This window comes from Pristis pectinata, chromosome 4 (genome assembly GCF_009764475.1).
Source record: "Pristis pectinata isolate sPriPec2 chromosome 4, sPriPec2.1.pri, whole genome shotgun sequence".
NCBI classification, from domain to species: domain Eukaryota; kingdom Metazoa; phylum Chordata; class Chondrichthyes; order Rhinopristiformes; family Pristidae; genus Pristis; species Pristis pectinata.
Window position 1 is genome coordinate 9,734,104 of NC_067408.1, and position 15,840 is coordinate 9,749,943.

Here is a 15,840-nt window from a genome sequence, read left to right on the forward strand (position 1 = left end):
ACGATTCCCACCAGCTCCCAAGGAGTTAGGTACAACAGCACTTTGCTCGAAAGGAAATAGTGTATTTTGGGATATTTGGCAAATACTGCTGGCGTGATCCAATACCATGTTGTGAAGATGCTCCTTGTAAAGCAAATTCACTGGAGAAATGACAGTAGTTCAGAGAGATTGTGTGTTGGTGACAATGCAGAGGATCTGGGACTTGAGCAGGGAAGTTATTGTTAGGTTCAGGCCCACTGGAAGAGCCTGAATGTACCACTCAAGCATGATGACATGCAACATTTATCTGGCTCAGGGTAGATTGGCTTCCAGAAAAATGATTACCCCTGGCTCAGGTCTGGATTGACCAAGGTCAGGACGAGACATGATTTAATTTTAAATCTCCACTCCCAGAGATGAAGGTACCCTGGTTTCACAAATCTGATCACTATCCAGTCACTATTCCCAATTCAGAAGTTACACACCTGTGGGGAAAGTCAGATAATATTAAATTGCTCCCTGTACCCTATGACATCACACACCACTCGGATTTTCAACCTTCCAGGATTACCCCGGGAATTGACGACTACCGTTCCGGATCTTGCTGGCTAAAGCACTGGGAGATTAAAAAAAGGCTGCAATCGCTTTTCCTGCCTCAGAAGCTTGAAGCAAAAATTAGGCTGATACTCCCAGGGCAATACTGAGGGAGTGCTGCATGATCAGCGATAGATACCATCTTTCAGATGTGACATTAAACATCACACTTGGAGGTCAAGGATCCTGCATCGCTCTTTCGAAAAGACAAAGGGAGTTGGACAAGTAATGGCTCAACCAATGTCACTAACTGGTTTTATCTGGTCACTTTCACTTTGCCGCTTGGGAGATATTGTTGTGCACAAATCTATTGTTGTGTTTCTGACATTATACATCTTTCTACCCCACCCCATACGCCTTTAGAATTGAGAGAATATAGGCCAATATGACAGAATATAGGAAGTATTGAAGATTAAGTGTTAGAGCTAACATGCTCTAACATACGAGATATGCCCTCTTCTCATTACTACCATCAGGGAGGAGGTACAGGAGCCTGAAGACCCAAACACAATGATTCAGGAACAGCTTCTTCCCCTCTGCCATCAGATTTCTGAACAGTTCATGAAAGTACCTCATTATTCCTTTTTTTTGCACTTTTTTTTGTAATTTATAGATGTCTTGCACTGCACTGCTGCCACAAAACAACAAATTTCACGTCATACATCAGTGATAACAAATCTGATTCTGATGTCAGCTACATGCAGGTACACTGACAACATTTAAAAGGAACTTGGGCAGGAACATGGAGAGGAAAGGTTTAGAGGACTATGGGCCAGTTGGGGCTAACTTAGATGGGAATCTTGGCTGGCATGGACCAGTCGGGTTGAAGGGCCTGTTTCCGTGCTCTACGACTCTGTAACTATTGAAAGTTGTTTTGCTTTTAATGCTTGGTACCTTTAATACTGAACCATTTCTTTGATGAACCAAGACACTGCGAATGTGCTTCCGGACAGTATTGAAATGATTATCTGTGCTGCTGGTGCTATTTTTTTAAACGCTGTATGCCCAGCTTTGTTTTTCTACTGCCCTCATGATGTCACTGGAGCACTGGCATTGCCCCTGGTCTATGAAAGGCTGCAGATCAAGTCTGGATTCTAAAGTGTATTTATGTTTAGGTATCTGGAGACTTGCCAGATCATCTGCATGCTCTGGTTCTACTCAGGGGACTAATAGCATAGACCCATGGTAATGCCAAGTCCACTTGTCAGATTAAAGGAGTCAGTTTGCAGAGACATGGCTACAGAATTTGTAGACTGTGACGTTTGTGGCTTTGTTACCTCAGTGGTCTCCCAACCTCCATCCTCCATCACCTCACCATGTTCCAATACTCCCAATTCCCGTTCGCCCATCTCCGAGGCTTGCTAACCAATAATCCGACAATGCCTTCCATATCCACAGACTAAAATAACTCCATTCTCCTGCCACATCTCTCTGTTGTGGCCTCCTCCAACACCACCACCTCCTCCTGTTGCAGCCACTGCTAACAGCCCCACATTCTGTGCCTCAGAGTTATACCATCAGCTGCCCTAGCCCCAAACATCTGCCTCCAATGTTCTTTGAAGCTTATCTCTTTGGCTAACAGAGGATCATAAACCTGGAATGTTAACTGCTTCTCTCCCAGAGATGCTGCCTGACCTATTGAATATTGGCTCTTCATCTCTTTGACTATACATTTTGTCATATCATATACAGCTGGTGTCAACTCTGATTTGATTGTGCTCTCACTTAAATGATATCATTTTTGGATAATTTAAGGCCACTGTGTAAATCAAAGTTGGAAGTTCTTTATACTGTAACCAGTAGCAAGCTTTGAGAATTGTTGTCGAGATACAGTGAAAAATGCTCTGTGATGTGATGCTTACACAGTCAGAAATCAATTACAAAATGTTGATCCATAGACTGAAATTGAGAAGCTGCCCCGTTGCCACAGCAACTTTCAATCACCCACCACCAAGGGTACCTGCCCCCTTAAGTGCAGAAGTTTTTATTGAAAGGACAGAGCAGGTTAGCCGCTTAACATTACAGCTTCGGACTACCCGTAACACCATAGGAAATCCTCCAGCCTACGAAATCATATGCAACTGTGACAATTGCTGTCGGGATGCAAAGTCTGTGACAGATATGCAAATCCTGCTTCCAGCATCCGCACTGTGGCAAGTAGCGATAACATGTCTGGAAGAGAACAGTTCACGGATTTTAATAATTCTCCCGGTCCAAACTCTTATTTTCTACATCGGTAGCTGAATTAAATTTTACAGCTGAATGGGAGTTTCAACACTGTTATTTCCATTCTCATTTTCTCTACAATAGTTAATAAAATCCTTTAAAGCCCACCGTAGAAGCTGGTTATCCATGTATCTCACTGCATTTGAATGGCCCTACAGTAATCCCACATACACAGGGATTAAACAAGTCAGCACTCGAATCCACAGTGTAAGGCACTTCTTCACACAATCCCTACAGACAATCAGAAAGAGGGAGCCGTCACAGAAGAAAGTGCAATTGGACTCTGGTGCTTTTGATTCTTATTCTGTAGAATAGTAGAGTATATATACCAAAACCAAGACCGCCAGAGAGTAACTTTGTATTCAAGACAGAATCCTCAATGCCCTCAATCACGAAAACCAGCCTCCCCTCCATGGACTCTGTCTGCAATTCCCGCTGCTTCAGAAAGCAGCTAACATCATCCCTCCCACCCTGGACATTCTCTTGTCTCCCTCCCTTCCATCAGGCAGAAGATACAAAAGCTTGAAAACACATATCACCAGGCTCCAGCACAGCTTCTATCCTGCTGTTATAAGACTTGAACGGACCTCTTGTACGATAAAGGTAGACAATAAGGTGCAAGGGCCAAGACAATCTACCTCGTCATGGCCCTTGCACCTTATTGTCTACCTGCACTACACTTTCTCTGTAACTGTAACACTATATTCTGCATTCTCTAATTGCTTTTTCCTTGTATCTACCTCAAAATACTTATGGTTTGAAATGATTTGTGTGGATGGAATGCATAACCAAGTTTTTCCGCTGTATCTTGGTATATGCGACAATAACAAACCAATTATGATTAAGAAGGGATAGTTAGTGCAAAACGGTTTTTCAATCCAGCCATTGCCCAAGCCAATCCAATCTTAACTACTGTTTATATACTCCGTCCCCCAATGTAACTATCTTCAGTAATGTCAGTGGATGCACTCTTCATTTGAATACCTATTGGACTGGGTTGGTCATTATATCAAAGTAAAATAGTGTGAACAGTCCCACATCCATTCCAGTACATAATCATAAATTAAGGCTTTTTCTTTTCCTTGGATAAAGAAGTTTCTGTGGTGGGTCAACAAACATTGCACAAAAATAGTTTTACCAGCCACATACTACATGACTGTCATCATGAGTCAGTTCATTTGGGAAAGGATGAGAGGAAATCTGGGATCTTGCTGCTTGTTATGACCCAACTCCTCAATGGATAATCCTGCTGAGTTATCTGGGTGAAGTGATGGGGATTTACAACACTAATTTTTGAACAGAGTGGAACACAGGAAGGTTCTTTGAGACTCTCATAGAGTCAACCTTGCAGGTGAGTTGATAACTGCCTGGCTAGAGTTAACTTCTTCAGCCCAAGAGACTGTGCTGTGCATTGCGCATAGAGACATACAAGAGGGACTGTAGAGTTCATACAGCTCAGAAACTAGCCCTTTGGCCCATCGAACCTGTGCCGACTATCACAGCATCCTCGCACACTAATCCTGAAGTAATCCCACTTTTTCTCCCTATGCAGGTCCTGATGTAGGATCTCAACCTGAAACATTGACAATTCCTCTCCCCCACAGCACTGTGGCAGAACCTTCACCTGCAGTGGTTGAAGGTGGCACACCACTACCTTAACAGAGGCAGTTATGGATGAGCAATAAATTCTGCTCTTGCCAGAGACAGCCAAGTCACATTCCAAAACTGAATTTAAAAACTATGTACTTAAATGAAACCTTACTCATACTGCACTAAACATTTCAAATTATGCGCAGAAGATTTGAAAGAGTGGTCTCAACAGATAAAAATATCTCAGGGGCCCTTATAAACAACAACTTGCCTTCAACGTGGTAAAATAATTAGTGTGCTTTCCACAATAGAATTTGACACAGAAGGTCATGTCATTAAAGCTGGGTCTAAGAGTCGGAAGGAGCATTTTGAAGGGGGAAAAGGGAGATGGAGAGGCTTGAGGGAATTCCAGAGCTTAGAGCCCTGGCATCTGAAAGCATGGGGCTAGCAGTGGGAAGAATTAAATCAAAAGTGCACAGGACCAGAACTGGAGCAGCGCAAAGACATCGGAGGGCTGTCAAACTGGATGAGGTAATGGAGGTGGAATTTGGCATTGTGAATTTTAAAAACTGAGGTGCATGAAGTCTCTGGGAATTGAACACTGACGCAAGCTGGTGGGAAATTGTGGTCTTCTTCCTTTAATTTTCAAACACATTATATTTGGAACAATTCCACAGCTAGAGAGAAGAAGAAAATAACAATTGGCGATGTAAAGTCACGTGATGAAATTTCTAAGAACAATTCCAGTCAGGGTTGACAATCTCGTTGCCAGTAAAACTTAACCCCACTTTGACATTACACCGAGTTACACTCTCCCCTTCAGCTATAAGTTCATGTGCAGGCTCTCCAAGTACTCCTTATATTACCTTCACCCAGAATCGGATCCAGATTGCTTCACACCAGCGATAAAGTTGTAGTGCAAATCCAACTAAATCCACATGCAGCATTTCACAGGATGAAATACCTGTCGCAATCACTTATCTTGTTGAGGGGTGATAGTGACATGCAATCTAGGGGAAATGCAAGAACAGACTGGCAAAAAAAACTGATTTCAGGGGTCTCAAAGCATTAGCGGTGCATTCCCTGAGGACTGCCCTGAGCAGAATAATGCATGTAACTGCATTACATGTTCCTTCCATATCAGACCTCATTGAGAGCAGCAACCTGTTCAGTTCAATGTTATATTGAATGTTAGTTATTAATAATGATAGAATCAGTCACAAATATTGAATTTATTGAATAAATATTGAATTTTATTTGTTCAACGTTTTGGGGGATTTGGCGTCATTAACAAGCCCAACATTTATTGCCCATCCTTAAATGACTTTGAGAAGGCAGTGAGGAGCCACCTTCTTGAACATCGAAGTCCTTCTGGTGAAGGTATCCCCATGGAAGACACCAGAGACTACAGATGCTGGAATCTGGAGCAGCAAGCAATCTGCCAGAGGAACTCAACGGTTGAGCAGCATCTGTGGAGGGGGGAAGGAACTGTCAACATTTTGGGTCAAAACCCTGCATTGGGACACAAATATTGCTCAACTCGCTGAGTTCCTCTAGCAGATTGTTTGTTAAAGGCATACCCACAGTGTTGATGGGAAGATAGTTCCAGGGGATTTAGACCCAGCAATGATTAAGGACCACAGAAATATTTCCAAGTCAGGATAGCTTATGACCTGGAGGCTACTGAGTTTACTGTGCCTTTGAAAGAACTATCTAATTTATCCCTCTTCTCACCTCTTTCGATTTTTTTTCTTGCAAATTCAACCAAATCTGTTTGGTTAAGATATTGTAATGTCCTCCTACACCTAATATGATGAATTACAGGTCAGAATAGCTCACTGTACAGTATCTTTCCTTATCTGCCCTTGCATCTTTTGTCAATAATCTGTGTCCTCTGTTTACTTATCCTTTTGCCACTGGAACAATATCCATTTATTTTCTGTGCAAAAATGCTACACAATTTTGAACATCGCAAATCAAATCTTCCTGTATCCTTAAGGAGAACGACAATTTCTCCAGTTCCTTCATGAAACTCACGTCACACATCATTCCAACCATTACAGTAAATCTCTCTGCAACCTAACTAATGCATTCTACAAAGTGTGGTGCCCAGGACTCAACACAATACTCCAGCTGAGGCTGACTTATGGAAGTTTATTGTAACTGCTTTAGATTAAGAGCATCACTCAATATCAAGGCAGATGAAATGTTTTGTTTTTCCCCTCACTGGTACAAAAAAAAATTTACGCTGACGGGACAGATGAGAGAAGATGCCATTTTCTGCCTTGTCTTTTGGTACAAAGACGAGGCAGAAAATGGCATATTCTCTCAACCGTCCCATCAGAGTAAATTGTACCCAATACCCCACTGCGCATCAGTTTAATTTAGTTGCAAAATTTGTGAAAACACTTAATGTTGAAAAGCAGAGACAAGCATGTGTACAAGATGATAAGAGGCATAGATCGAGTGGACAGTCAGAGACTTTTTCCCAGGGCGACAATGGCTAACAGGAGGGGACATAATTTTAAGGTGATTGGAGGAAGGTATAAGGGGGATGTCAGGAGTAAGTTTTTTTTACACAGAGAGTGGTGGGTGCGTGGAACGCACTGCCAGCAGAGGTTGTGGAGGCAGATATATTAGGGACATTTAAGAGACTCTTACATAGACACATGAATGATAGAGAAATGGAGGGCTATGTGGGAGGGAAGGGTTAGGTAGATCTTAAAGCAGGATAAAATGTTGGCACAACATAGTGGGCCGAAGTGCCTGTACTGTGCTGTAGTGTTCTGTGTTCTATAACTGAGAGAATAAAATTGCATCCGCAGAGCTAGAATGGTAACTATCCAAATGATATTTAAGGACGGATTATCGTCTTGTAACAGTGCGATTATACATAACAAAAGTTTCAGATTTTAAGGCTGTTTTGTGAGATGGATGGAAACAACTGGCTCCATTTTCTTGTCCCAGGTGAAAGCACTAATGACGATGCATCACCTGTCAATCTTTTCTATTTTAAGGACAAAGAATGCAGACAGTTACTATCCATTGCCTCATATCAGCTCAAAATACTGAGACCTGTTCTGACACCAGGTTTCTTGTGTAAAAAAGAATCACTAATCAAATGGCTTTAAAACCTCAGAAGGGGTGTTCTTTGTTTGACTCTCTGGCCTTTACAAGATTATTTTGTCCGAGGTTCCCCAGCAGTGGTTGGATGTGTGCCTGGGATGTCATAAACATAAGCCCTTGCCTACAATTCCTTTGCCCATAAACTGGACTTGTTGGTCATCCATCATCATGGAATGCTATCTTTCTCAGTCAATCAGGAAACAGATCAGTTACACAATTGGATAATTCTTTGCCAATTTTTACTTCCCCATCTCCAATATTTTTAGAAAAATGTAAAACCTTCAAAGAAACGTACAAGTCCCTCTGTTCTTTCCCTCCATTTGTTGCCAGGAGTAACCCAAGGGATGAGTCTTCTGCTCCAGAAGACGGCTGGGAGGATTGGCAAAGGCACTCTCCTAAACCAGATTATCAAGCCTGATGTTTCAGTTCAGCACCTTGCTCAATGACCATCCTTTCTGCCACACCAATAATCCAGGTGTTTTCTTTCCTTTAGAGTAACTCTTTGGCCAATTAACTTCAGAAACACAAAAGGAAAAAAGAGCAACACACTAAGAAGATGGAGGAACTCGGCGGGTCAGGCAGCATCTATGGAGGGAAATGGACAGTCAACGTTTCAAAGAGTCTCGACCTGAAATGTTGATTGTCCATTTCCCTCCACAGATGCTGCCTGACCCGCAGAGTTCCTCCAGCTTTTTGTGGGTTGCTCCAGACTCCAGTATCTGCAGTCTCTTGTGGCTCTTGAAGAGAAAAGGAGCAGGAGTAGGCCACTCAGCCCCTCAGGTCTGCCTTGCCACACAATGGCTGAAATGCCCCAGGTCTCACTTCCTCTCCTCCGCATGGTAGGGGTTAAGCTGCCATCTCCCCACCAACTCAATTCTTCACATCATTATTCAAGCCAACCATTCTTTCACCTCACTCTGATTCTCCAGTTCTTTGCTGTCAATTTATAGATTCTCACAAATATAAGAATCCATTCTTCACAAAGCCTACACTTTTCCTCTTTCTTTCTTTGTTATACTTTTATATAACCTTAAATTTAAAAAAAAATCTAATCTTCAACACTCACAGTTTGACAGCTCTCAAGGCTACCGGCCAATGTGTTTAAAGTGAATCATAATACAAAGTTCTGATTAAATAAATCTTCGCTGATCCTCCGCAACCTTGTCTCGGTTGGTTGTGCTCATGTCTGGGGTCATGGGTTACAAAAGAATATAAGAAACAGGAGCAGGAGGAGGCCATCTGGCCTGTCGAGCCTGCTCTGCCATTCAATAAGATCATGGCTGATCTGGCCGTGGACTCAGTTCCACCTACCTACCTTTTCCCCATAACCCTTAATTTCTCTACTATGCAAAAATCAATCTAACTGTGTCTTAAATATATTTAATGAGGTAGCCTCTACTGCTTCTCTGGGCAGAGAATTCCACAGATTCACTACTCTCTGGGAAAAGCAGTTCCTCTTCATCTCCGTCCTAAATCTACTTCCCTCAATCTTGAGGTTATGTCCCCTAGTTCTAGTCTCACCTACCAGTGGAAACAACCTTCCTGCCTCTATCTTATCTATCCTTTTCATAATTTTTATATGTTTCTATAAGATCCCCTCTCATTCTTCTGAATTCCAGTGAGTATAGTCCCAGGCAACTCAATCTCTCCTCACGGGCTAACCCACTCATCTCCGGAATCAACCTGGTGAACCTCCTCTGCACCGCCTCCAAAGCCAGAATATCTTTTCTCAAGTAAGGAGACCAGAACTGCACGCAGTACTCCGGGTGCAGCCTCACCAGTACCCTGTACAGTTGCAGCATAACCTCTCTGCTCTTAAATTCAATCCCTCCAGCAATGAAGGCCAACATTCCATTTGCCTTCTTGACAACCTGTTGTACCTGCAAACCAACCTTTTCCGATTCATGCACCAGCACTTCCAAGTCCCTCTGCACAACAGCATGCTGCAATCTTTCACCATTTAAATAATAATCTGATCTTCTATATTTCCTCCCAACGTGGATGACCTCGCATTTACCAACTTCTCCCCCAACCAGACAGACTTTTAAAGTAATCGGTTATTAGTTTCCTGGTCATCATTACAGACTTGAGCTTTGTAAAATCATTTAATTAGATGAATTTAAAATCCTCAGTGGGATTTGAACTCACGGTGCTTGCTAAATAGCCCAAACCTCTGGATTATCAGCTTAATAATGTAACCACTAGCCCGTTGTTATTATAGAAATAACAGTGTTAAGGCAAGGTATTAAACCTGAGTTCTGCTTTCTGTCTGGTAGCAGTACAAAAAGAGGTCCATTTGTACCATTTAGGCTGAGCCTTTGACCCAGTGTCCCTCTCAAAGTATCTGGAAGAACAAGATCATTTGCGTTCTCACTGAGTGATGGAACAGGTTTGAAAAATTGGAATTAGTTTATTATCGTCACTTGTACTGAGGTACATTGAAAAAAAAACTGTCTGTTCCTGTTCATGTTTACTAGTCATTACTGTTACTTAGAACCTCGCAGTGCACAAATTGACCATAAGGACGCAAGAAGCAGGAGCAGTAGTAGGTCAGTATGCCCCTCAAATCTGCTCCACCATTCAATAAGGACACGGCTGATTTACTCTTGGCTACAACTCCACTTTCCTGCTCTCCCCCTCCATCCCGCTTGACTCAAGTCAAGTTGAGTTTATTGTCATGTGCACAAGTACAGTGAGGTACAGGTACAATGAAAAACTTGCTTGCAGCAGCATCACAGGCACATAGGTACAGACAACACACAGAAAGTGAATTATACAAGGCAGTGAAGAAAGAGAAAAAGTATGCAAAGCAAGACATCAGTGCAAAAAAAAAAGGACACAAGCAGAGACAAGTCCATGGTAGTGCAAGAGTAGTAGTGTTCCTTTGCTGAGGTAGGATTAGGGTTGTGCAGATCGGTTCAAGAACATGATGGTTGCAGGAAAGTTCCTGAACCTGGTGATGTGGGACCTCAGGATTCTGCACTTCCATATATAGACTCCCTTGTAATCTAACAGTCCCCTCATTGAATATATATTAAAAGACACCGCATTGCCCTCAGCACTGTGGTGCTGCGAGTAGAGCCACTACCTCACAGCTCCAATGACCCAGGTTCAATCCTGACCTTGGGTGCTGTCTATGTGGAGTTTGCACGTTCTCGCTATGACTGCATGTGTTTCCTCCGTGTGTTCAGGTTTCCTCCCACATCCCAAAAAACATGAGTTGGTAGGTAAATTGTCCTGAGTCTATCAGGCAGTGGCAGAATAAGATAAGGTTTCTTTATTAGTCACATGTACATCGAAACATAGAGTGAAATGCATCATTTTGTGTAGAGTGTTCTAGGAGCAGCCCTCAAGTGTCACCACGCTTCCAGCGCCAACATAGCATGCCCACAACTTCCTAACCCGTACGTCTTTGGAATGTGGGAGGAAACCGGAGCACCCGGAGGAAACCCACGCAGACACAGGGAGAACGTACAAACCCCTTACAGACTGTGGCCGGAATTGAACCTGGGTCACTGGTGCTGTAATAGCGTTACGCTGACCACTACACTACCCTGCCTGGAGTGGGATGAAGGAGCTTGAAATGGGATTAGTGTAGGATTAGGATGAATGGTTGATTGATGGTCAACTCGGTGAGCTGAAGGCTTGGGTTACGTGCTGTATAACCCTATGAGTCTAGCGTAAGGGAATCTAAAACTAGAGGGCATACGTTTAAGATGAGGGGGAGAAGATTTAAAGGGGACCTGAGGGGTAGGTTTTTCACCTGGGAGGGTGGTGGGTATATGGAATGAGCTGCCAGAGGAGCTAGTGAATACAACTACAATGTTCAAAAGACATTAAGACAGGTACATGGATAGAAAAGGTTTAGTGGGCTATGGGTCAAATGTTGGCAAATGGGATTAGTGTAAATAGGAACTGCAAGAATGAGCTGGGCCAAAGGGCCTGTTTCGGGAATGTGCAACTTTATGACTCGAGAAACAAAGGACTGCAGATGCTGGAATCTAGATGAAAAACACGATGATACTGGAGGAACTCAGCAGGCCAGGCAGCATCCGTGGAGAAAAGCAGGTGGTCAATGTTTCGGGACAGGACTCTTCTTCAGATGACCTGAATGCTGCCTGGCCTGCTGAGTTTCCCCAGATTATCATGTTTTTCATCTCCATGACTCTATAATTCCAAAGATTCATGATCCTTTGAGAAAAGACATTCCTCCTCTTATTAACCTTAAATGGATGGTCCCTTTTGTTGAAACTATGTCCCCTAGTTCTATATATCCCTTCAGATCTCAGCATCTACACCTTCAGGCCCCCTCAGAATCTCACATGTTCCAATCAAATCACCCCTCATTCTTCTGCCAGTGAGTGAACACCGACCTGCTCAGCCTTCATTCGTCAAGCCTTCGTCCTGGGGAAAAAAGCTAATGAACCTTCTCTGCACAGACTCCATTGCTGGCTCAACTTTTCATAATGGAGGCCGAATCTGTGTGTAATAATCCAGGGTCTCATCAGTGCCTTAGAACCATAGACACTACAGCACAGAAAACAGGCCATTCGGCCCTTCTAGTGTGTTCTGAAACTTTATTCCGCTAGTACCATTGTCCTGCACCCAGTCCATAACCCTCCAGACCTCTCCCATCCATGTATCTATCCAAGTTATTCTTAAAACTTAAGAGTGAGTCCACAGTTACCACATCGTATGGCAGCCCATTCCACACTCCCACCACTCTCTGAGTGAAGAAGTTCCCCCAATGTCCCCCCAAACCTTTCCCCTTTCGCCCTAAAGCCATGTCCTCTCATACTTATGTTACAATGCATGCAATTTTCCCTGCTTTTATTCTCCATATGCCTTGCAACAATGACCAACACTTCTTTAGCCTTCCTAATTACATACTCTGTGTTTCAACAAATTCATAGAAAGGCCACAGCACCAAGCATAGTAGACTACAGACCAGATACTGGTAAATGGAATGAGTTGAGCCTGTACAAACCCATGTACCTATGATGCTGTTGCAAGCAAGTTTTTCATTGCACCTGTAGCTTACTGTACTTGTACACATGACAATAATCTTGACTTCAGATAGGATGATGACTATCATGGACATGATGGGCTGAAGGGCTTGTTTCAGTGTTGTAAGACTTTTAATGGCTAAGCTTCAGAATTACTTCATCAGATAAAAAAAACTCCTGGACATTGAGTTCATCGAAGGTTCCTTTAAATAGAAGATCTTTCATTCTGAGACTTACTCATTGAAATGCAAGTGACCAAAATGTTCACTGATCCCCCTTAAAAGATTGTACAATAATAGGCAGTAACCAATTGGAACTGGATTTCTTGTTCTCATCACTTATCCTTTGCCAGATTTTATGCATCTCTGCCCAATTGAATTCTTCCTTCTCTCTCATGTACAGTCTCCAGCATTTGAAATCCAAATGTGGTCCTGGAAACCATTTCACCTCTTGTTCTGCTTTATGCTTCTCTGCTTGCCTTTAGCCTGCCTTACAAGCCCCATAAGGACAGAGGAACTCCAAGTGTAGTCTGCATATCATGGGGACATCCCCACATAATTATAAAAGGCAGCCATTTTGGACATTGCAAGCAAGCAACTCAACATGTAGGATTGTTTTAGTATTAAAATTAGACAAGCAATGCTTTGTTAAAGGGGCAGAGCTGAAACCTTTAAAACCTCACGTGATCTCCATTTCACAGAGGCTGCTGTGAACCATAACACTAAGACAACTGGGAGCACAGATCCGAGATTATTTCTATGTTGGCACGCACCACACCAAAAGCAGGTCAGCACAAAGAAAGCGTACAAGGCACTTTGCCATTCAGTGCTGATCAGCCACGTAACATCTCATCCACCAGAAGAGACACTGATTTCAAAAGGAGTGCTCAAACTAGGAAGTACAGCTTTACAATCAAGTAAGATTACAATAAAATAATCCAGCACATTTAGGTCTATCGGACATTTCGCATATTAATACCCAATCACACTTTTATTCAGTTTTCTTTACATGTTACACAGTTGTACAATAAATATTCAGTACATAAGTGTAGAACTTTAAATCAGACCACACTTGGAGTATTGTGTGCAGTTCTGGTCGCCCCTGTAGCGGTTAGCGTAACGCCTTTACAGCGCCAGTGACCCGGGTTCAATTCCTGCCACTGGCTGTAAGGAGTTTGTACATTCTCCCTGTGTCTGCATAGGTTTCCTCTGGGTACTCCGGTTTCCTCCCACATTCCAAAGACGTACGGGTTAGGAAGTTGCAAGCATGCTATGTTGGCACCAGAAGCATGGCGACACTTGCGGGCTGCCCCCAGAACATTCTTCACAAAAGATGCATTTCACTGTGTGCTTTGATGTTGACTAATAAAAATATCTTATTATAGTTAGGATGTAGAGACTATGGAAAGGGTGCAGAAGAGATTTACCAGGATGCTGCCTGGATTAGAGGGTATGAAGGTTGAACGAACTTGGGTTGTTCTCCCTGGAGTGTCGGAGGCGGAGGGGATGCAATTGAAAATTAAGGGAGGCATAGATTGAGGAGACACACAGAATCTTTTCCCCAGGGTGGAAATGTCAAATACTAAAGGACATGCTTTAAGGTTGGGGGGTTGGGGGGGGGGGGGGGGAGCTTAAAGGCGATGTGAGGGGCAAGTTTTTTTATGCAGAGAGGGGTAAGTGCTGGACTGGGTTACCAGGGTAGTAGTGGAAGCAGGCAGTTTTGGTGGAGTTTAAGAGGCTTTAGATAGACACATGAATGTGAAGGGAATGGAGGGATATGGATGATACACAGGAAGAGGACATCTAGTATAAATTGGCATCAAGACCAGCACAACATTGTGGGCCGAATGACCTGTCTAGTGCTGTACTGTTCTGTGTTCTATGTTCCATTCCAGTGAATCCCGTGCGTTTAAAGGGAGTGAGAACCTGTCATAGTGAGTTCGAAGGGTGTGTGGAAAACGGAACCTGGTAATTTTCAGCATGTCTGTTCGGCTTCTCCCTCAAATACTCTGGACACACATCCGGCTCTCACTGAACCCTGGCTCCGACTGCCGATCTCGCCCTCACTCTGGACTGTCTCCAATTGTACACCTGGTCCACACTCCAGACCCCGGCTCTGGACACACCCCCAACACTCACTCCGGGTCTTGCCTCCAACCAAACACCAAACCCTCAATTTCAGTAATACACATCCAGCTTCCAAGTACGCAGAGTAATACATTTTAGGTAATGAGAACTCAGTGTATCAATGAGTAATCAAGATGCCAAACCAGCAAGATTTCCAAACAATCTGATAGTCAGGTTGTCACAGTTTTACTGTTATAGATTTTTTTTTAAAAGGTCACAGTTGAACAAAAGGTAGATGGGTGCATCTTTTCCTTTACTCCTTTGTGGGATGTGGACATCACTGGAAACTAATTACTCTAGAGAAGGTGGTGGTGAGTTGTCTTCTTGAACTGTGACTGTCCTTCTGAAAGAGCACAGCTATTGGGGAGGGAGTTCCAGGATTTAGACTCAGTAACGCGCGGGGGCATAATTTTAAGGTGATTGGAGGAAGGTATAAGGGGGGATGGCAGGGGTAAGTTTTTTTACACAGAGAGTGGTGGGTGTGTGGAACGTACTGCCTGCAGAGGTTGTGGGGGCAGATACATTAGGGACATTTAAGAGACTCTTAGATAGACACATGAATGATAGAGAAATGGAGGACTATGTGGGAGGGAAGGGTTAGATAGATATTAGAGCAGGATAAAATGTCAGCACAACATTGTGGGCCAAAGGCTGTAATGTTCTATGAAGATGTTCTTTGACCTGTTTTGTTAATTAATAACGATAGTGGAGATAGTGAAAAACTAAGGTTGCCCGACTAACTCTCAGGAAGTGGGGAGAATACATTACAGGGGGGTGCTCTGCGGGTTGGCATAGGCTCAATGGACCTAATGGCCTTCTATGTTGTAGAAAATTTGGAAAAACAGACTCAATTTAAAATTCTCAAATAGTTTTCCCAATCCTTCCATTGGCTTCCCCCACCCAATCTCTAATCTCCTCCAGACCTACAGCCCTCAGATGTATCTGAACTCCCCCAGTTCCAACCTCTTTACCATCTGCAAACTTAAATCATTTCACCTTGGCCCTCTGCTTATAATTTCCTCCCTAAATCTCTTTTCCCTCCACCAATCTTTTCTCCTGTAAGCCATTTCTTGAAACCCAATTTTTGGACCAATATTTTGGTCATCTGTCCCAATGCCTCTCACCAATACTTATTTAATGATGCCCCTGTCATGCCCCATGCAACATTCTTGCTGCATTAAAATCACAATGTT

General features: G+C 43.1%; 1 protein-coding gene across 6 annotated transcripts in view; it reads right to left on the reverse strand.

Annotated features, from left to right (window-relative positions):
• LOC127569073 (protocadherin-1-like) overlaps window positions 1-15,840 on the reverse strand; it is a 443,419-nt gene that overhangs the window by 400,563 nt on the left and 27,016 nt on the right. The window lies entirely within an intron of this gene.